Genomic DNA, 22,610 nt, shown 5'->3' with positions numbered 1-22,610 from the left:
TGAACTGCCCGTGTCCCTCCCCAGAAAAGCTCCGTCCACCGTGCCATGGGGTGTCGGATGAGGGTGCCCCTCGGGGTGGTCGCTGAGGCCCAGGAGGCTCTCCCAGATCATCCTGAGCCAGACAGGCTTTCTGTGTCAAGGACTCGGGTGGCTCTGGAAGAGCAATTCCAGGCCCCACCTTCACTCACCACAACCCCGCCGCCGCCGCCACCTGCCTGGGTCGACTTGAGAACAGAGCCTGGAGGAGGGAGCACATCGGGAGTGGCTCTGGCCGTGAGGGTTAGGGCGCAGGGCCCCGGCCAACGGGCCCCACTCTGCCGTCTGTCTGAGGGGTCTGCCCAGCAGGATGCAGGGGCTGGTGTGCTGGTGGGAGGAGCGGGGGAGGCGGAGGTCAGTGAGCAGGAAGAGCAGGGGCCACTGACGTGAGGCTGGGGGCTCACCTGCTCCAGATGTACCTGTCCCTTAGAGCTCCAGCCAGCGGGGCCTTGCTTCTGCTGGGGGGAGGGCAGGGGGGCCGCGGCGGCGCACAGGCAGCCAGGCCCAGCCCCAGGTGCAGCAGGAGGGTGTACGGCAGGCAGTCTGGCTTTGGGGCATCCAGGACCCTTTGGAAGGGGAGGGTTGATGGACGTAGGAAGTGTGAGCTTCTGAGCACGATTCTCAGCCTCCTCCTTACAGCCCCTAGAGACGGCGTCTCAGGGGCCCTGGACCTTCACAGAGCTTTGCCCACACCACCCGTTCCGTTCCCGCCCCGCCTGCACTCGTGAACCCCCGTCCCCAGCCTCTCGGGCAGCCACCAGGCCTTGTCCAGCATCCCGGCAGCAAAGCTGGGTCTAGATCTCCCCTGGGTTCCGTGCCCAATCTGACGGCCCCGGACTGCCTTTGTTTGGGAAATCAGCACTAGTTTTAAATGACAAAATTGTAGGAAATTACATCTAAATTCTGGTAAACTCTCGCTTTGTTTAAGATCTTTTTTTTTTAATTAACTAAATCGATTTTTTGTTTGAATTGTTTTGGTTAAGCTCTCTCTCCCTTTAAAAAAACAAAAACTTACTCCCAGTTGTGTGTTGCCAACTCGGACACAATGGGCGCTCGGTGTCCCAGCTGCTCCCGCGGCCTTGCCAAAGCCTGGGGCACGGGGTGGGCTCCCTGCTCCCCACCTCGGGGGGCATAGCCCTGACCCGGACAGCCTCCTGGGGCTGATGGGAGGTCTTGCTGACCTGCTGACCTGCCCGTTTCAGACATGCGTCTAGAAAAAGGACTTACTCTGCGTGAAAAGGTAGCTGGCCCAGGTTGGACTGGAGTCCCTTGTTTGGGGTTTAGCGGAGACCCAGGAGCCGTCTCCCCAAAGCTGCCAGGCACAGGCCCGTGTCTTCATGCTCAGGCACCCGACTCCCTATGACCAGGAAGACACAGTGCAGAGACAGGCTGCTGCTGGCCACCACGGGGACACAGCCTGTAACTTCTCTGTGGGGCCAGAGGGCGCAGGTGCGTCCCAGCCCATGAGCAGGAGGGGAGACGAAAGAGGGACCCTGATGGGCTTCCATCCTCCAGCCCCAAAGGGTAGACTCAGTACTAGGGGAGGCCAGAGGTGGGGTGTCCCTAGAAGGCATCCACAGCCCCCCTTCTGGTGAGCCAGGGAGGACCCCCGCCCCCAGCTCCAGCCAGTGCCGACCCTCCCGCGCTCCTGCAGCAGAGCCGGCTGTTCTCCCGGTCGTCGCGTTCCCCTCGCTGCTCCGTCTCCGGCCTCCGTGGGCTGAGAGAGCTCCTCGCGTTCGGGGGGGAAGAAAGACAGGGAAACATGCACACACAGATACCTCCAAACTCAGGCCTGGGTGGGTTTGTTGGGGTTTTGGGGTTTTTTTTTCTTCCCAAGTAATTTCTCCTTTCCTTTCTAATCCTAAAAGCCTTTATTGCTAAAGCTATAATTTGTCTGTCAGATCTCATGTCAAACAACTGCCTGTTTTTTTCAAATGAGAAACCGACTTCTGAAACGGAATCTTTGAAACTTGCCGTGTGAGCATCGTATTTCTGACAAGACCTCGCGGGTTTGGATTTGGGTCACTTTTCATTCTGCCCCTCGGGATTTTCACGTCTCCCGAGCCCCACGGAGCGTGCGCTCCTACATGACAGCCAGCCAGCTCGGGGCGGGGACCAGGAGCCGCTGCGTGGTGGCATCAACACTAGTCTGAACTCCACTCACAAAAAAAAAAAAAAAAAAGAACCTTCCTTTTCTCCCGTTCACCGACTGCAGCCTCGCCCCGCATTCTAATAAGACCCACCGCGGCGCGCCTTGGGATCTAGCTCATTAAAGTCTCCTGACTTCCCCGACTATTGCTTGACGTGGCAACCCAGCCTCTCACGGGGTTGAGTAATTATGGAGAAATCCCACCCAGGAAGAGCAGGTCTTGCCAGCCAGAGGGATGGGCCCCTGGTATTTTTAGACTTCATTAGTGCCCCGATTTAAAATTTCACATTTTGTTTCTGGTACTGATCTTCCAATCAAATGAGCTAAAATTTCAGCTGGGGCTATTGGTGTCGGCCCGCCGTCCCAGAAGGGGTGTTGGGACTTTGATGTAAAACTGAACCAATGGGAAAATAAGGGCGGTGTGGAAACGCGTTTTGATTTGCAATGGGTCAAGCGACCGTCTCTGGTCTGTGACGAGAAGGCCGCCTGGCCGCCTGCATGCAGCTCGCTTTAATGAGTGTTATTTAAATGCATTGAGCCCATATAGATTCGCTTAAGAAACAAGATAAATCTTTCTTTTCTAAGAATCATGTGGGGGTGGGAGCAATCTGTGGGATTCCTTACTTTCTTAAGGTTGTGTACTGAAAGCTAATTAAAATAGATTTCATGCGTGCAAAGTGATAAGGGAAGAAAAAAGAATTAGTTTCATTTGTATCCTGTGACAAAACGCCAGAGCCATTCGTCTTGCTGTTGAGTTGGAAACCCTCAGCTCATCCAGGGGCCGAGGCCGTGGCCAGCCTCAGGCCTTGAGACCCTCGCGTCTCAGGTCACCGTCCCAGCACCACAGGGGCCCAGCTGAGAGTGCACAGCTGAGGTCCAAGTTACCGATGCCATTCTTTCTACCCCCTCGCTTTCAACAAGGATTGTTCGTAGCAAAGAGCAGGGCTAGACACCTGGTAAAGCCCCGGACCCTGGGCCCGGTAGTGAGCTGTGGGAAAGCTACTGTATTTCCACCTGTATTTCCGGGGCGAGAGAGAGGCCAGGCTGCCCCTGCTCCCACGTGTTCCGGACCACAGGTCCAGGCTGACCTGCAGTGGGGAGGCTTGTCTGTCTTGACCTTAGGTGTTGTAGGCCCAGACTCAGGGGCCGTGGGCAAGGTGCATGCAGCGGGGCGTGTGCGTCCCCTTCCCGTGGTTCTACGTCCCCTCACGTCCCCTCCTTGCCGCTGGACCTCCACTCCATGGAGCTCCGTCTGTCCTCAGACTGCCTCCTGCTTGGCAAAGACAGGGAGCAGGGGCTCTCGGGACAGCTGTCCCCAGCCACAGAGCCAGCACAGGCCGCGTGTCCCCCTCCCCTGCCCTCTGGCGTGCCAGGGCGCCCTGCTCCCTTTGCAATGAACACCCTGGAAGGGGCTGGGACTTCACGATAGAGCCGTTTGCCCACCCCTGGTCTGAAGCCATCTTCCCACAGACCTGCTCATCCTGTGTCTCTGTCTCGGAAATGACATCACGCATCCTTCCAGGGGTTCGAAGTCATGGCCTGCGGTTGTCCGCAACCCTAACCCTTATCCCGCCCCCCCCCCCCCCGCCCTGGGCACTGAGTCTGAAAACTCCTCGGATCCTGCCTCCTCTGGATCACTGGCCTCTTTCCCCAGTGGTGACCTCCAGGCCCAGGCCGCAGCCAGAGCGGTCTTTGCAAAACACAGGCCAGTCCCGTCACTCCTGGCCAGATGCTCAGCCCCTGACCTGGTGCTCCAGGGCCTGGCTCCTACCGGCCCCCTTCCTGTCCTGCTGTCTGCCCCCAGGCTGCCCTGCAGCCACCGCGGCCCCTGGGTTCTCTCCCACCCAGCTGTGCCCTGTGCCGCGGCAGGGAGCCTACTCCTGGGCCATTCTCCCGACTGGACTGTGAGCCTGGGGGGTGGGGGCCTGCCTGCAAGAGTTCTGTCTAATTCCCATGCCACCCCCGGCTTCCCAGCCGGTGCCTGGCTCTGAGGGACACCAAACAGCGTGCAATGGATGAAAGGGCAACCCGCTGAGCCGGGAATGGCCCACTCGAGGTTCTGGGACTTCTCTCCCTCTGTGTGAGCTGGCTGTCCTCAGGGGCCCCAGGCATGTAGGGGGTGCCCCGTGCGGGACTTCATTCTGCAGCCCGTCCCCCACCGCCCCCACACCTGTCCCACACCTCTGGGAACACAAGTCTGTCTACCCCTGTACCCAAACAGCTCCACCAAAATGCTGGGGCCAGAGCACGTGGGATCTGAAACTCTGGCTCGGTTTCTGCCGCTATAAACGGGGGATAATAATAGAACCTGCTTCTCCCACTTGTCGTGGTGATGAAGCGAGTTATTTTACATAAAGCCAGGGAATGGTGCCTAGCACGTAGTAACCACCATAAAAAATGTCTGCTATTACTTCCACTAGCGGGACCAGGGCCCTCTGTCTATGTCTGTGGTCTTCTAGGGGCTCAGATGTGGCGAAACCAAAGACCAGTTTGCCTTCCAGAGTCTTGGGAGATTGCATCAATGACATTAACATCGTGATAATCACAACACCTCGAGTTCCCAGGGGTCTGCTCTGAACTGAAGAAACTTACCTTTCTGCTCCCATTGCAACCTTGGACCTCCTGTCGGGCCCTAAGGACATGCCTTTTGCTGGGATCTTCCCCCTCCTTCCAGGAACTCTTTGTCTTGGGAGGGCTCCTCCTAACTACCCTCAGGGGATCTCTGCGCCCTCTGACACTCATCCTGAGAGCAGGGTGCCAAGGACACTGCAGGGGCCACGTGGGTCGGTGGGACAGGTCAGCCAAGCCAGCAAGGCTGCAGGCAGAGAGCATTGGTTAGGAGCATGGAAGGCGACCAGGAGCCCAGCTTCTGTGCCAAACTGCTTGGGTGGAGTTCAAGTCCCACTGCCCGCTCACCCAGTGAGCTTGTGCTCAAAGGCTGGTGTCTCTAAGCCTCAGTTTCCTCATCGGCAGCAGGGACGCACGACAGTGCCCTCCCCACAGTCGTGCACGGAGGATTGAGTAACGCGTGCGAAGTCTCGGCACAGCGCCCGGCACCTAGAAAGCGCCCCCCGCCTTAGTGTTAGCTGTTGACATTACTGTCACCCCAGTCATTTCTAAAGAATCCTGGAGAAGAAACACTGTTCTCAAAACAAGGGTTTCCAGAATAACCTCCAAGATCTGATTGGCAGAAACCTTCAACACGGATCAGGCACCAATCCCCCTGGCCCACCCCCCTTTCTGGCACCCAACCCCCCACAGCCCCTCCCCCAGGGAGTGTGTGTGTCAGAGCCTCTGGGATGGGAGCCTCCCCCCTCCCCCAGGTCTCTCCTCCTCCCCCCAGACCGGGCCTACCCCGACCTCGCTGCAGAAAGTCTCCGCCCCTCCTCCCGCCCCTCCTCCCACCCCTCTGCAGAGCTCTGTCCTCAGGGGTTTGTTAATCGTTAATTGGAGGGTTGTCTGGACTTAGCGGTTTTGTTAACAGATCGTTTGATGATGAGTGAACCAGGCAAGCAGGGAGACGCCGCGAAGGCAGCCAGACCACCCAAACACCGTGTCCTCCTCGGAGCTGGAGGGGACCTCGCCCCCCCCAGGCCAGGCCGGGCACACTGCTCTCAGGGCCCCGCTGCTCAGCGGAACAGAGGCAGAGCCCGGACCCCCGGCCTTCTCCTCACCGAGCTGAGCACACGGAGTGAGGAGAGCAGCCTATGGGCTCTCGGCCCCGGGTCTCTGCTGAGCACTTTCGAGGTCGGAAATGCTGCGCTGGCCCTAACGGTCCCGGGAGCGGCGGCCCTGCGCACGCCAGCAGGGATTACGGCCGGGTTCTACACCACAGACGCCCAGAGGCCACCGAGGGGCTCTGAGTCCTGGCGCTGCCCTCCCTGCTACACGACAAGCCTTCGCTGTGCAACTACTGTGTGTGGTATATTGGGTACCTACTGTGTGCCGAGCCCACGCTTGGCTTCCGCAGACGGAAGCAGCAGGGCAGTGTGCCAGCCGCGGGCCCAGACAGGTCCCGGCTCCTGGCGGAGGCAGGCCCTGCGGCGATGTGCACAGTGTCCCGGACACCCTGCCAGACGCCAGGAGGGACGGACCTCTCCCCAGAGGAGCCCGCGCTCCGCTTGGGGAGCCCAGGAGGGCACCAGCAACAAGCGCTACAGGGGCCGGAGAAGAGAGGTCAGCGGGGACTGGGCCTTCCAAAGCAGTTGGAATGATGGAGAGGAGGCAAGCGGAAGGCAGATAGTTCCACGAAGGCCGGGTCTGAAGGAAGAATGCTCGGGATAAGCGCCAGGGACACAGAATAATGGTTTCTCAATAGACCCATCTATCACGGAGTTGCGCAGGCACACGCCTCTCCTCAGACGGATCTCGGGGCCTGCCCTGCTTCGAGGGAGGCTTAGGTCATGGTTTCCACTTACGGGCCCTAGAATTCAGTCCCCTGAGTCCGCGGCACTCACAGTCCCTTCCCGGACGGCCCTCCGGCCACCGGCTGCCTCCTGTGTCGCCCCGGCCAGGGTGGCCATCGGGACTCCGTGCTCTCGGGCAAGAGTCCATCGTCTCAGCCCCCGAGGCCGCTCTGGTCCTGCAAGGTGAAGGCCCCTTTGGCCTTCGGGGGCTCTGATCCGGGTAAGAATCCCCGGGGTGGGAGCACAGTAACCCCTGACTGGGGAACCGGCGCACACCCAGGGTTCGGAAAGTCTTTGTGACCCTTCCTCCCTGCTGTTGTGACAGCGGCTGAGGGGTGCCTTTCCTGATGCCTGATTGCTGTTTAAACCATCTGGCTCGTGGGGGCTTTGCTGCGGAAGGCACACCCCGTTGGGATTTTTCCAGTCTTGAGTCTAGGAATGAGTTTTGGTGTGGGGCAAGGCGGGGGGCAGTGTTAATTTTGTTTTTATTACAGTGTGGTTGGCACACAATGGCGTACTAGTTTCGGGTGTGCACCCCTAGTGACCCGACATGCGTGCCCCTTCTAGGGCGATCACACACTGAGCCTGGTGCCTGCCACTGCGCAGAGCTGTTACCATGTTACGGACTACACTCCCTGTGCTGTGGACTCGGTCTCCTCCCGCCGCTTATTTATTTTACAACTGGACATTTGTGCATCTTATCTCCCTTCACCTTTCTCACCCAGTCCCCTCACCCGCCTCCCCTTGGCAGCCATCAGCCTGTTCTCTGTTTCCAAGAGTCTGTTTTTACTGTGGTTTATTTGTTCTTTCGTGTTGGGCTTTTCAGGTTCCACGTGTAAGGAAATCACACAGTGTTTGGGAGTGAGGTTCGAGAGGCGGCGAGCCGGGCAACGGCGAGGCCCCGAGGCTGCCGGTGCCCGTGGGGGCGGGAGCCCGCCGCAGTACCCCAGACCAGCCAGCAACCCCCCAGAAAACGTGGCGCAGCCCTGGCTTCACGAGAAACGATTTGGTTGAAATTACATCCCATTCAGGAGCACACTCATTCTTCTAGATATATAAAAGGCGCAAATCACACCGGTGGCGTAGTAGGTTACGAACACAAAACATTGTGTAAATTGCCTGAAGGAAAAAGTGGCCCGAGGGTTTGTTATCTCCTGAAAGAGTCCTGCTGCCTGTTTCCTTCGTGTAATTCTCTTCTCCTGGAAAACACGTGCCTGAGAGGGAAGTCCAAGGGTTTTCAGCGCCTCACCCAGAAAGCGCTCTCCTTGACTTCTGCTGTCGCGGCACCACTCGGGGTGGCCAGGCTCAGCGCCGCGACGGGCTGGTTCAGCCCACGGGCCTCTCACGGCCTTTTCCTCCCCTCTTCCCAGTGGCCTCTCGACCTCGTTGTAACTGCCCAGGGTCTCAGCTCCAGGGGTGCAAAAGCGTTATTAGTTCCTCACCCTCTTCTGTGGGGTCAGCACCCTAGGCTGTGCACTAGGTGCCAGGGCTGCCATGACAGAGCACTGGGCCTGGGGACGCCATCAGCAGACACTTATTTTTCTCACCGTTCTGGAAGCTGTAAGTCCAAGGCCAGGGTGCCATCGGGGTTGGTTTCTGGTGCAGCCTGTCTCCTCGGCTTGCAGACGGCCGTCTTCTCAGTGTGTCCCCACAGCGCTCCCCGGTGTCTTTTCCTCTGCTTACAAGCACACCAGTCCTAGTGGACCAGAGTGCCGCCCTTACGGCCTCGTTTAACGTCAGTAACCTCTGAAAGGCCCCATCCCTGGAGGCCTGAGAGTTCAGGCTTCAGCGTGTGACACCGAGGGGGACACGGTGCCGTCCGGTTGACAAGAGGACAGGGTAGCCCCTCCCCCAGCACAGGGCCTGTGTGGCTGCCACTGACGTGGGACTCGGCCGCGGGTCTTTTCAGTGGTTTCTAGTTACCTGCGCACTTCTCGTAAGTGCCCTCTTCTCATTTTTGCCACCGCTGTCCTGCACGCTGGTCACTCTGCCCCCTGCGCACTGAGCCCCGGCTGTGCCTTCCCTTGTCAGAATCCTCCACATACGGGGCTAACGCTTTGCTTCCACGGAACCTTCTTCGTGCCGGGAGGCAGGAAGCCGCCCTCCACCCCCGGGCGCTGAGCAGGAGCCACCGATTGCTGGATGGTCTATCCCGTCCCAAGGTCAAGAGCTGTCTTCCTGTAACGTCTGTAGTCCTGCTCTCTGGGGCCGCCCAGGGAGAAGCCGGTCCCTGTTCTACATGACAGCCCTTCAGATTTATGATGGTGGCAGGATTTCCTTGGCCACAGACTAAATATCTCCAGTGGCCTCAGATGCTCATCCTTTTACCCTACCGGGGTCCTCCCTGGTCATGCTTCATTCAGCCTGTCAAAGTGCCCCTGAAAGGGACACACCAGGTGACAGGCTAGGGGAGAGGGCACTGTCACCTCCTTGGTCCTGAGTGCCACACTGCAGGCATTCTAACTTTTCTGTAAGGATCATGACTTATTTGTGTAAAACACACAAGCGCACACATACGCCAACTTCAGAATTAAGAGAAAAGGAAAAAACCTCACAAAAGTCCTGCCGTCTGCTACCTGGATTCCTCGGGGGTCTTCTCCCCTCTTTCTCATCAGGATCGAGATTATCGGTCACCCCTTTTTATGGAGCCCCCTTTACTTCTGCACCTTCATGCCCCTTAGGGTTGGCCCCCACAGCAAGTCAACCTTTCCATGGCATTTTTTAAGTTATTTCTTTTTAAGTCTCTGAGTTAGGTGCATCTCAGCCCAGCCTACCTACCCCCTTAGCAACTCCTCCCCTCCCCGTCTGTTAGTGAGCATTGACCCCCCAAACAACAACCCCTCTCCTCCCCCTACTCCCACCCCCTCCCCCACCACTGTAGTGAATGTCACTGTAGTGACATTCACCTTAAAGGTCATTTAGAGACCCCTCTTCATTTCACAGGTGGGGACACTGAGGTTCAGAGGCATCACCAAGATATCACATTGCCCCCTGAGAAACCACCCCCACTCCCCCGGTGCCCCCTGATCACTTCCTGTGCTGCTGAGAGCTCTTCACCCCGAAGCCGCCTCTGTGCCCCCAGACCAGACAGGCCCAGCGTCTTCCCCGAGCCACTGGGCCTGCACACAGGCCTCTCCAGGCCTTGCCCTGGGTGCGAGGACCAGGACGGCACATCCCGCAGGGGCAAGGGCTGGCCAGCTGCCCGCAGAGCAAGAGTATGGACCAGGCACACACACACTTAGCAGGGGAGTGGGGAGGGGGGGTGCTGCCCCTGCAGGTGTGGTGTGACTGGGAAGAGACGCTGTCCAGACCGGAGAGGCAGAGACGACCAGGACAATCTCACTCGGACCCCAGGACCTCACTCCATCCCTGCCCTGGGTGGGGGCTTCTCTAAAAGACGCCTGCTCAGTGTGCCCTGCTGAGCAGAGCCATGCCCCCCACCCCCCCGCTCCGGGGCTCTATGGATACTGGGGACTCTTTACTGTTTTGGTTTTTTAATTTGTGGCTTCCAGAAACTGCACTCACAGTGTGGTTATTTCCGTGAGTTGAGGCCCATTTAAACAGTCCAGCTCCTTCCTGGGAACATGAGTACCTTGAGCGGTCAGCCACACGGGTCCATAAGGACCCGGAGCACCTTTAGGAATCGGACAATGGCCTCGTTAGCGGGCCCAGGATGCCTTCCCTCCATCCACACCACAAACAGAACAGTTCAGGGACCACCACGTGCTGATGCTGAGGGCTCCCGGTCTATCTGGACATCTGAACAGGCAGGTTTCAGAAATTCTGACTGATCCAAAAATAATTCCCATATTTTCAGTCTCTTCTTTATGGAGACATTCATTACCTTCTTAGACCAAACGACAGTTTTATGAAGCAAAGGTTTTGGGGGGGGGGGGGTTGGTGTGGGCAGTGACTCCAAGATGCCCCACTCAGTGTCATTCGCCCCAGAGAACAGAGACGTGGGCACGCGGCCTCCCCGAGGGCCGTTGCAGCGAGGGCTCCGGGCAGCACCACCGGGAGGCTGGCCGGCGGGGCGGTCACAGGCTGTGGGTCGGGACCGCCGTTCCAGGCGAGCTGGCGGGCCACGCTGGTAGGTGCAGCCTTGCCTTCTGGAAGGGGATGGAGTGGGCGTTTTACATTCATTATATATTCGCTCCGCACTTATGCAACCCCCGCAGCAGCCCTGCGAGGCAGACTCTCGGAGAGAACACCAAGGCTCAGGTCAGGTGCTCGCCCAGACAGAAGCCGTGGGGCGGGAAGTGCCGGCCTTGAAGCTTCCCCGTGCAAACCCATGCCGTCCTGTCCGCAGGCTGAGTCTGGGCCAGCGGTGGGCAAGCCCCACGACGGCTGTCTGCGTCTCCCAGACTCGTGTGCCTGGGACGTCTCTGTATAAACTGGTGATTCTTGGGTTCTTTCCTCTCCTCCAAAAGGTTGTATGATGGGTGGGCAGATGGGTGGACTCAATTCCCCAAGTAAGTCCAGGAGGGACGCCAGGCCCTTCGAGGAAGCTGCACAGAGGGCCCTGGTCACCACAGGCCACCGGAGCCTGGGAGTCAGGCGGCCCCGGAGATTCTGTGTTGCTGCTACATTTCCCACACCTTCCACCGAGTGCTGCCGGTGCAATGAAGTCGGTGGAGCCAGTCATCCTACGAAGGAGCCAATTCGGTGCAAAGATGAGACATCCTTGGAGTTAATGAGGTCTATTAATTGAACTCCTGGCCTTGTAAATAAATGAAATTCTTGAAATATACCGAAGAGCAGCACATCCATTTAGAAGTGGTTATCGATGTCTCCCGTCTCTGTCACCGATGGACGAGGGCCACCAGGGCAGAGCTCTGGGAACGAGCTTCCCACCGACATCCAACACAGCCTTCGGCTCCACAGATGGCACGTCTGGCCGGCCGTTCTTGTCCTTTGCGAGGGCCCCCGTGTGATGGACAGCTCCAGGGAGAAAGTGGGCAAACTGAACCATGATCTCGTGAAGAGAACCCACCCCGGCTTGCAGCCTTCAGACCCGAGCTCAGGGTGAGTCGGGAGAGGCACACAGAAGCACAGCTAGACCGCCAGCCTGTCGGAAATGGCCGCTGCACCGGTGGGCCGGGTGCTGGGTGGCCCCTAGGCAGCTCGGGCAAGGTGAGCAGACACAGTTTTACCAGGAAGTGTGGGCCTGGAACCGGCTGAGTGGAGACCCAAGGTCTGGCTTCAGGCTGAACGGGGACTGCCACGCCATGGCCCCCGAGGCCCCCCCCCAATGCTCACCGACACTCTGCACAGTTCTGGCCCCCTCCCCAGGTAACCCTCTCGCGGTTGCTGAGGCGCACACAAGGCTACTTGTTGTGCCCACAGTGCATCTGGTGAAGGCAAAACGTGTGTTTATAGCTCTTCACTTCCAAAGACGGGCCGTGTTATAAAAAGAAAGGGACCATCTGTCCCCCTCCTGGACCCCAGCGCCTGTTGGAAAAGACTTCCGTGCAGGAAGGCAGTGAGAAGTCAGCACTGACTCCAGGGAACTATTCTGAGGCCGGAAGGGAACGGTGCCTCCGGCGGAGGGGAAGTCGCAGGGGAGACGAGAGAGGCTTTTCGGTGGCCGGGACGGTGGGCGCTGGCGGGAGGGAGGCACGCTGTGGCCGGTGCCCAGGGGCCCCAGGTCTGCAGAGGACCGACTGGCAGGAGCGAGGGGGGTGAGAGCAGGCGAAGGGGAAGGGCCAGGAGGCCTTGGGGTCCCCAGGAGAAGGAGTGGAAAATGCCAGCGCCACGTTGCACATATCTGTTGCACAACTCAGGTGCCCATTTGCATTCCTCCACCCGGCTTGTCTGGCCTTTCTTGTCTGAAAGGCCCTTGAGGGCAGTTCAGCATCTCAGGGACCACGGCAGGCTCAGTGAGTTTCTCCGGGTGGCTGGTAACATTCTCCCAGAGCAACGGGGATCTCTGATCTGTGTGGGCAGCCCGCTGGGAGTTGGCTGCCGCCAGGTCTGCCGCCCTGAGTGCAAGTCACGCGAGAGCAGGGAGAAGCTGGGTGGGCCTGGAGGTGGAGCTGAGGTGAGCCCCAGGTGGGACTGTCCGGGGGAGGGATTTCCCCGGCCGGGCACCCACGGGCGGTCCCTCCTTCCCGACGCCTTTTCCCGGTGGTCTTCACACAGCCTGCTTCTGCGCATTGGTTCTGAAGGGCACCTGCTCTTGCCCCTCTCGCTCAGGAAAGGGGCTTTTGTTGGTTTTTTGAAAAATTAAGGTAGCATTGATCAGTAACCTTATGTAAGTGTCAGGTGTTCTACATTATAGCCATGTATCCATACACCCTATCGCATCATCACCGGAAGTGCTAGCTTCCTTTTTAAAAAGAATCCACGCAGATTCCAGAAAGCCTGGGTCTGCGAACCTCTAGGCTGGAGGCTTATCTTGTTTCAGATCAAAACCTGTTTTTCTTCTTAGCTTCTGCCCTGGGGTGGAAATGTGGAGAGGGGAGCTGGAGGTCAGATGTGGGGTCCTCCGAGGACACCCCGTTTCCTTTCCAGCCTGTCCCTGACCCGCTGGCTCACCTTGGGGTGAGTGAACTCAGGCTTTACCTCCGTCCTGGGGAGCGTTCACAGGTTTCCCCCCACGATCTTCAGTGCACTGAGTTCCCCCACTCGGGTGCACGCATTTAGATTCCGAGGATGAGGCACTTCCTGGTGTGGCATATTCAAGGCTCCCAGATCCTAAAAGGTCACAGTCCTTTTTTTCTTGTCTCTTTTCATTTCTTTTCTGTTCTTATTGATTTCTTTGGGCACATAAGAAAACATAGTAGGCAAAGCCCGCTACTTCCATGGAAATAAAATATTCTGTAGTCAAACCACACACCATAAAGAAATAATTGCAGTCTGTATATATTGCTAATGGACATCTCTTAGCAATTCCCTGTCTCATAAGCTTTAAACACAGACATTAGTATAAATATGCAGAAATCCCCATTCGGGCAAATTACTCTGCATTTCTGAACAGAAGGAAGATTAACCATGTGTTGATATCTTTGAAGGAGCTCAGCAGAGCAGGAAAAAATTCACTGGCCCTCTCTGGCAGGGAGGTTGGGACTCCCAGAGGCCTAACGGCCGGAGCTGGAGGCCAGGCTAACACCCGCCCTGGGCCGGGGGCTCCCCCAGGGCATGGAAGGCTGGCCCCTGGGGGAGCAGTTGGCCCCCACTCTGACCGGATCAGCCTCGTTGAGCTGCCTGGTCACCTGGGTGTTGTGCTCCTGGAGCCTTCCATGCTCCCAAGGCTCTGTCAGGCAGGGAAGCAGAGAGGTGAGAGATGCATTATTCTCCAGGCCTCCCAGCAGCCTGCCAGGAGCCCTCGGGGGTCCTCAGACCTGGAGGTACAAGGAGCCCTGGGGAGGTGTGCAGAGCTGCAGCATCATCAGAACCAACCGACAGTCTCCCCTTCTCTGGCCCCCTGCACCGGGCCCCCCGCCCCGCCTCCCCTACCCGGCTCACCCCCAGTGAAGGCCCCGCACTCCCCCTCAAAGGCCAGCACAGTGGGGAGGTCTCTGTCTGCCAGCACCCCGTAGCCTATGCCAGCAGAGCCTAATTGAACCCCAGCCTGCGCTTCAAGGGTCTGTGAGGAAGGCCCCTCCCCTTCAGAAATCACCCCCTTGCCCCTGGGCACCGGAGTAGGGAAGCTGTCCCTGTCTGCACAGGTTGCTGAGTCTGGGGGTGTCAGGGTCTGGCCTCCACCAGTTGCTGATTGGACTGGACCAGCAGAGGCTGGGGAGGCCAGTCTGACTCTGGGGCTCCCCACGAAAGCCCCCTGCGTGTACCCAGTGCAGGGCACCACATCCCCTTCACTGGCAGAAGCCAGGGGCTCAGTGTTCCCTGGGCTGAGCAACCCTGGAGGTGCAGGGGAGGAGGGCTGCCCCGGGGCACTGCGGGCCAGCCTCGTTGTGGGTGTGGGAGGTGAATTACGAGCTAGTCAGGAATCGCCGTGGAGCCTGGCACGCAGAGGTCTTCTGGTTATTTATTTTGTGTTCGCCTGCCTTTCCCACAGCAGAATTGAATGTGGGGGGGAGGGAGAACTCAACCTTTACGTTCTGAGGCAGAGGAAAGGGACTCAGGCCTCTCAGAGCTGGTGCTGCAGCCTCGTGGCCTTGCCCGTGGCAGCAAAGTCTAGACAGGCCAGGTGGGGGCCTGGGAGCCAGGCTGCCCTCAGCCGCAGGCTGCCCACCCACCCGTGAGGCCAGGGTTTCAGGAACGCCTGCCACCCCCACCCCGACCCCGCCACACCCCAACCCTGGTGTTCAGGCCAGAACTCTGAGGCACCGGCCTCAGCCAGAAATAGAGGAGAGCGGGAAGATGGGGCCCGCTCACCCTGGCCCACGCACGCACGTCACCCCCCCCCCACCGTCTCAGAATCTGGATGGTCTGTCCTCCCTTGTCTCCCCCGCTTGGTTGGGAATGGCTGTAGAACAACCCCACCGCGGCCAATTCAGTAACCTGATGTGAAATTCTAAAATACACCCTTTCCTCAAGACCCTTGCCTGCCACCGACCAGACAATAACTAAACTAAACTGTGACAATAACTAAAGAAATCCGTGATGGCTGTGGGGGGAGCGGCGCCCCCTGGAGTTGTGCAGCGTGCAGTCTGAGTGGCCTGTGAGGCGTTCTTCTGAGCCTGTCCCCTGTATCACCACATTCAGTTCTCACAACCGGCCTCTGCAGTGGGTACTGTTAACCTCCGTTTCCCAGGCGAGAAAGCCGCTTTCCTGTGTTTACCCATCAGGGTCCCCAGAACAGTCCCCAGGTCCCCTCCAGCTGCCAAGCAGAAACTGGAGGGCCCTCCTGAGGAGGTACAGGGAACAGAGTGTGTACATGCCTGTCAGAAGGTTCTGGAAAGGACGGAGAGTTGCAGGAGGGTGGAACATCCTATCCCAATGAGAGCTGGTTCTCACAGGCAGAAAGGGGAGAGGGAGTCTGGTAACAGTCTTCCCAGGCCCCGACCCATGAAGCTCCAGCCCCCCAGGAATCCAGCTCCTCCCCTGGGGACAGGTAGCGTCTGGGCCTGGAGCGAGAGCTGGGGTCGGTCAGAGGCGTCCAGCCGGCCTCCGCCCTGGTCAGCCTGTGAGAAAGAGAGAAGCCCACGGTCTGCTTACTCCATACATTCCGGAGGCCCACCTGAGGAGGCGCCCACCGTGTCCCAGCCCCCACACAGGTACAGCTGCCTGCACACGGGCACACAGCGCCCTCTGCAGTCATCAGAGGGCCAGCGCTGTGCCCTGCTCAGCTGGGCTTGTCTCCCAGCTCGCCTGGCACTGGGGCAGAGGGCGGGGGAACATGGGTGTTCCCCATACTCAGTCGTTTGTCTGGAAGGATGTGCATGGTCTTACCCACCTTGGAGTAAAGATCCTCCCATCCCCCTGACCCTTGTCCTGGGAAGGATCTAAAAAAAAAAATCAGCACCCCTCCCCATCCCCGCCCCCACCATGGGCTAGGGAGCAGGGCAGAGAGATGATGAGTCATGAGACTTGAAGCTCCAAAGAGCCCTTAGCTGGGAGCTCTGGGACCAACTGCAGCCAAATGCGAGAGAGAGGATGCCTCTCTGCTGACTGCCGCCCAGCCCTTGTGAGCCAGTGAGGCCTCCCCTGCCCTTGACAAAGAGTGGACGGAGAGGTCACCAGACGTCCTCTAGAACCCGTGCTCCATAGGGGCAGGGCTTTGGTCTGCTTTGTTTATTGCTGTGTCTCCAGTGCCTGGAACGTAGTAGGTGCTCAATAAACATGTGCTGAATGAATGACTGTAACTGAAAGCAACCAATTCTGCCCACAGTGCCCAAGTGTAAACCCCACGGTGCCGTGGGCACAGGGTAGGGACGGTGGGAATCCAGGGAGACGGGACAGCCTGGAGGGCACAGAGGCGGCCCCAGAGTTAGGGGGGCGTCTTTAGACCAAAGTCACCCTGGAGACAGTTGTCTTCTTTCAGTCACCAGCGTCTGTGATTTTGTATAACTTAATTCAGTTGTCTTGCTGTTTGTCACTTTTTCTCTTGTCCAGACACTTGTAGAGTTTAACCTTTTATCTTATTATTGCCCAGGTGCCACAGGTCCCTCGGTTTTTTATCAATCCTTGCCCCGTTCAGGACCGCATCATGCTCCTGGGCAGTGAGCAAGCGTCTGTCTCCTGAGGGGGTTGTGATCTCAGGGGCTTTGGCCATGTAACCTTGGCAAGTTCTAGGGTTGCCCTGGGTGGTAAAGCTTCCAGCCTGTGGCCATCCAGTTCACCAGCCCCACGCCGCTCCAAGGGGTGCACCCTGCTCCCTCCTTCCCAAAGACCTAAAGTCCCTTCAGTCACCTCAAGTCCAGAGCCCAGGCCCCCAGCTGGTTCCAAAACTAACATCTGGGTTTTGCCTTAGCTCCATCCGCCCAGCCTCAGGCTTCTCCCAGGGATCCCACCCTGCTGACCTTACCAGCCAGCGCCCCGGCTTGCCTCCAGAGCCAGCTCCAGCAGCCAGGCCCCTGACACCCCGCATCTGTGTCTGCATCCTGGCCCATTTATGGTGCTCCTCGGCCCCTGGGTGCGCTGCCCTGGGGAGGGCGGCTGTCCCAAGCAGGTTGCAACGAGATACAGCAAACTAAAACTATTTTTAAAAAACTATTTTTTAAAAGCTTTGAATTAAACAGAGCTTGATTGCAATCTCCTTTCTGCCACCCTACTGCCAGGAACCTTACTCTCTCTGAGCCTCGTTTTCCGCATCTGTGAAATGGGAAGCATCAGCCACGGGGTTGCCTTGAGGATTAAAGGAGATAATGCGTCAGTGGATCTCAGAGAGGATGGCAGGACGCAGGCATTCGGGGTCTTTTCAGAGTGCAGGTGCTTCCTCCTTCTCTCAGCACACCCTCACCGCCAGCTAAGGACAATGGGGGAGGGGCTACCGGGCATATGTGCCCGGTGTGTAGTCTGAAAGGGGGCTGAGGACGTCAGAGATCGTTAAAGAGCCCCTTGGCCCAGCACCTGACATGTGGTAAGCAATCTAAGTAGCTTTGAGGATGCTTCAGTTCCCACTAAACGCCAGTCTTAAAGCCATGGGGAGGCCCCGCCCCCAGTGACGTTAGGGCCCGCCCCCTCCTGGTGACACACGTGCTGCGATGCGGGGAGGGAGGGGCCGCGGGAGGTTCCTGGGCACGGCGGCGGGTCGCGTCTGCCAGCGCTTATTTGCATATGCGCAGGCTGGATATTTATAACTTCTCTTCAGCCAGTTCCAAGTTATTGATGTCTTAAAGTGACTTTAATCTGAGCCTTCTTTTCTTCAAATGGGCTTTTGATTTCCGGAATGATATTATACATGGCTGTGAGCTATTGACTGAGCGATGGCTGTTGTGTTCTCAATGTGCTGATGCTGAAAATCTGCGGTATAAATAAACTTCCTCTGGTAGAATCATTATAAAGCACAAGCAGCAGAAATTTATGGAAAGAACAGATTAAATGCTTAGACTTAAATTCTTCAGTGTGCTGCTCGCCTTAAACTGCTGTGTCTGGAGTTTGGGCTGCTGATTCAGGTGGAAAAAATCAAACGGACACATCGCTTGTCGGTGCATTTTTACTATGATCTATTGTGTTGCTAAAAGAGAAAGCTCAAAAGCTGCCATTGATAATCCTGGTTAAAACTTGCAGCATAAATTATTAAGATGTGTAGTTTCTTTTCGGAGTGGTCGGGGACTGGGGCGCACAGCGCGGGAAAGAAATATAACATCAATATGTGCTTATGCATTGTAATGTGGGACATTTTTATGCCCACAATAAAACATTCTGCCTACAACTATGTTTATGAAAGCAACAGATAGAAAGATCCATAATGCCACTTAATAGAATTAATCACCTCCCCTCAGATCAGTTTAAAAGGCTTTTTATTGCGCATTGAAAAGCTCTGACCATAATTAATACTCTGCACACTGTCAGGTGCCAGTCAGGGGCCGCAGGCGGCAGAGGAACTTTTCGTCACACGCAGCCGAGAGGGTTTTCCGGAGTCGGTCCCACCGTCAGAGCTCCAGGCTTCTGAACCAGGAACCCAGCCTCCGTGTGGAGGCCGGGCTGGGGCTTTAAGATTCTGACTTTCTAGTTCTGGGCTCTAGGTGGAAATCCGGAGCTTCTTCTGGTCTCTAGGTTGTTTCTGGGCTCTGGACTGGTTCTAGACTCTCAGCTCTAGATTCTGGGTATCCCATCCTGGGTCCTGAGGGAGCTGGTCTCATAATAAATCTAAACCCAGAGCCGGGAGAAGGGGATGGGAGTTTCCCAGCAGACTCAGCTGGGTGGATCCAGTTGACCACAGAAATTAACCCCGAGGGCCCTCTCTTTTCCTCTCGCCACTTCAGCGGGTTTCCAGCGAGGGAGGGAAGCTCTGGAAATGCCCATGGCAGGTCTGCCCGGGCGCCAGCATGCGGGCACAGGCTGATCACTCAAGATGACAATCTGCTGTGAAACAGACCCCAGACCCATTGGCCAGGCCGGTAGCCAGCCAGCCATGGAGGCTCTGGGGCTGATACTCCCCTTCCCCCCCCCCAAAGGAGATGCCTTTATCTCCCTTGTCCCTTATCACACAGCCAGCCGCTGAGTGCCTGGAGCCACAGGGAATCTCCTAAACAGCCCAGAAACGCTGAAGAGGTGAATGGTCAGCCTGAAGTAATTAAAGAACAGAATTGCCCTTTAGAAGCTTGGTTCAAGCCAGCAAGAGTGACACCGGCAGCAGGGAGGCAGAGCTGTCCACGGCCCGGGTGGCGCCATGGGGAGGCTGGTAGCGGAGCTGGAGCCGGCTGGGACTCTGGCAGAGAACTTCCCAGGTGTGGGGCCTCTGCTCCTCTTGAAAAGCTGAGCCAGCCACAACAAAGAGGGCCCTTGGAGGGCAGCGAGGCCAAGCTCTGTCTCCCCACACGGCAGGGTGGAACTCTCTCCACCGGACTGGAACCCAGGGCACGCTCAGGCTTGGACGGGTGGCTTGTCACCAGGGGCTCAGATTCTTGTGTATGATGGAGAGGTCGCTGTCGCAGGTGTTTGCAGAGACATGAGTCACACCTAAACTGACTTCTGGCTTGTCCTGACATGGGCTGTGCCCTGGGTCCATGGGAGGGGGCTCTGTCTGCAGCTGACCTCACAGAGGTGAGCACCCCCATGGAGAAAACCGTTCTCCCCCACTGTCCCAAGCGGTGCATGAAGTCACGAGGACAGCTGGGGAAGACAGCGAGGCGTGGTTGTGGTTGTGGTAGTGCCACAGCCAGCAGAAAGGTAGTGAGTGCCCACCACACCTAACAAACAGAACTCTCCCCTCGTGAAACTCTCCGCCAAGCCTCCCGAATGGGAAGGCCTCCTGCTCCCGGAAGCAGTGACGAGGAGCCATAAGAGTTGGCGTGTGCCCTTTTCAGGGCTGCCCAGGGAAGGCTGAGCGAGGGTCCCCAAGTGCCCGGGCCTGGTTCTCAGGTGGGTCTTCAGAGTCCCATGCCCGCCCCGCTGGGGGACTCCCCACACTCCAGGCGGCCCCTGGGGGAGGCTCACAGCTTGGGGAGGACACCGTGGGGAGCACTGAGCATGTGGGAAGGGGGCAGTGAGGTTTCGGTTCTCTCAGGCCTTCTCAGGGGGCGGGTCCAGGGGTCTGTGTGCTGTAGAACCCCCGCATCCCCGAGGAACAAAGCCAGGGTGTCCTGGAGTTCCAGCGGCCATGCCTGTTGGACAAACCCTGGGGGAAGGGGCTGCAAACCAGTGCAGACGCCACTCCGGCGTCCCCAAGATGCACACGGTGGGGAGGCAGTCGCTCGTCTTGACTGGCAAAGTCTTCTCCTCGAGTCCAGCTTCTCCCACTGAGTTTCTGTAAATGGGCTGTGGGATCGGACCCGGCAGACAGCGCACGTGGGGCACCCTGTCCGAGTGGGGCCGAAGGCCCAGCCACGCGCCAGCCCACCCAGAAGGGCACAGAGTGGCAGGCAGTCCAGCGCTTGGTGATCAGACCTGTCCGCTCACAGTGGCCAGGCCTGCACTCTCTCTGTCCACAGCCCTGCTGGCCTTGGAGCGCCCACCCCACCCTGGAGCTGTTCCCAACCCCTCCCTGGCCTGGGGCCGGAGGCCTGAGCAAGTGGGGAGGGGCCTGGGGGCACAGAGCCGGGCTCCCAGAGCTGTTCCCTGGGGGACTTCTGGGATGCTTTGCTAATAGAGACGTCTGTTCTGAGAGGTCGTGATACCACCTGTCGTTAACCCGGGCACCCTGCCCAGGGTTCTCACCAAGAAATCGCAGGCAGCTGCTTGCAGGCGGGTGAGTGATTTGCAAGGACTACAAGAATATTTGCATAAACATATGTATGGAAGTGTGTATTTATTTGCATTCATTTGCATAAATTGCTGGCACCTCGAGCTGTTGTTCCTTCATTTTTTTTTTTTCAGTAAATTTCTCTAAGCTCAGAGCCCAGATCTGGACACTTGGGGACTCAGAGCAAAAAGATGGAATGACAGCACTGAGACAGGAGACCAGAGGTCTCAAACTTTGTTGTGGGTTAAAATTTTCTGGGGAGCTTTCGGAAATGCTGGTGCCTTGGTCACCCCCATATTATTGAATCGTAAACTCTGAGGGTGGGGTCCAGATGGCAGGGTGTGTTGTTTCGTTCTGTTTTGTGTTGTTTTTGAAGCTTCCAGCTGAGCCTGATGCACAGACCGAGGCTGAGAGTCGACGCCATAGGCAGGGCAGGCCCCTGTCAGGTGACCCAGCTTGGCCTCCAGGTCGGGCCGGGCACCTCGCCTCCCCTCCCCCACACGTACAAGGCACTCAAAGTGTGAGTCCAGTGAGGGGTGTGCAGTGCCAGGGCCACCTAGCACAGAAGGGGCTCTCAGTCAAAGGTCACCAAGCCCCTTCATTGTCACCATCGCTGTCTGGCGTCATCCGTGCAAACAGAACTGGCTGCTCCTTCTGGCCCTACCGCCCACATCGCCTTGAACTCCTTCGAGGCCTCCAGTCATCAGCCCCTCGGAGCACTGAGTGCTCGAGGAGAGCAGAGCCCAGGTTCTGTTCTGGCTGAGTTTGGTCCTTTCTCCTTCCACCTGACTCCAAGCTGCTGACCCCATCACTGCCCTGGAGCCTGGGAAGTGTGTCCCTGCAAGGCGGACACCGTGTGTTCCAGAATGAGCCTGCCCACCCTGCCCATCTCCCTGCGTTCCTCTCTGCAGGATGAGAGAGCCAAGCACTGGGGCTTGCAGGCTCTGTCCCCCTCCCCGCCCCCGGGGGTGCTGCCTGGGGCAGAAGGACACAGGAGGCCTGGGCGTGCCTAGCATCCTGAGGTTTGGTCATTTCCCAGCATTCCCAGGGTCCCCTCTGCAGCATCGCACTCTCCCTGGTGGCTGCCACGGCCGCACCCATCCTCCCGCCTGCTGCCCCAGGCCCTGCAGCCGCTGGTCCTCCCCAGCCCTCCTGCTGTGTCTCTGTGCCCTTTCTCCAAGGCTTTCTGCTCAAATCCCATCCACTGAGACCCAGCTCAACGCCTCCTATTCCCAGACACTTCCCCAATCCAGCAACTACTCATTCATTCCTTCCGTCACTCATTCACGCATTACCTGAAGCCTGTTCGGGGCCAGAAGCCATTGCAGGCACTGGGGCACAGAGGCAGACAGACCCAGGCTCGCTGTTGAGAGCTTTTCTGAGCAGCGCCCAAAACCCAGAGCCTCCCCCTCCCCAAACCCTCCCCACCAGAGAACGGCAAGCTCCCACCTCCTCCTGTTGTGCAGACGCTCCACTTAACAGATGCCGCTCAGGGTGGCCAACACAGGTCTTGCTAAGAGGACTCAGGCACAGCCCGCGGGGGGTTGAGAGAGGGGGAAGTGTTGGTTTAAGGACTTTCAGAAGGCGGAAGGGAGCTCAGGGGGTGGCTTCCGGTGGCCGCAGGTGGCCCAGCCCACTCCTCTGTGGATCCACCTCTGCTGGACACATGGGGTCATTCCTAGGATCTTGCAGAAGCCCATGGCTTGGTTTGCAGACCCTCCCCGGTCAGCTGCGCTGGAGGACCTTTCTTCCCAGACTTCCCCAGGGC

At 58.0% G+C, this 22,610-nt stretch overlaps 1 protein-coding gene across 5 annotated transcripts in view; it reads left to right on the top strand.

Moving 5' to 3' along the window:
* Positions 1–22,610, top strand: part of KLHL29 (kelch like family member 29) — a 281,972-nt gene that overhangs the window by 229,679 nt on the left and 29,683 nt on the right. The window lies entirely within an intron of this gene.

Source organism: Phyllostomus hastatus, unplaced genomic scaffold, assembly GCF_019186645.2.
Source record: "Phyllostomus hastatus isolate PE091 unplaced genomic scaffold, TTU_PhHast_1.1 phas_contig_402, whole genome shotgun sequence".
Taxonomy (NCBI): domain Eukaryota; kingdom Metazoa; phylum Chordata; class Mammalia; order Chiroptera; family Phyllostomidae; genus Phyllostomus; species Phyllostomus hastatus.
The sequence above is the reverse complement of the archived record's forward strand: the minus strand, read 5'-3'. Positions and strand labels throughout refer to the sequence as shown.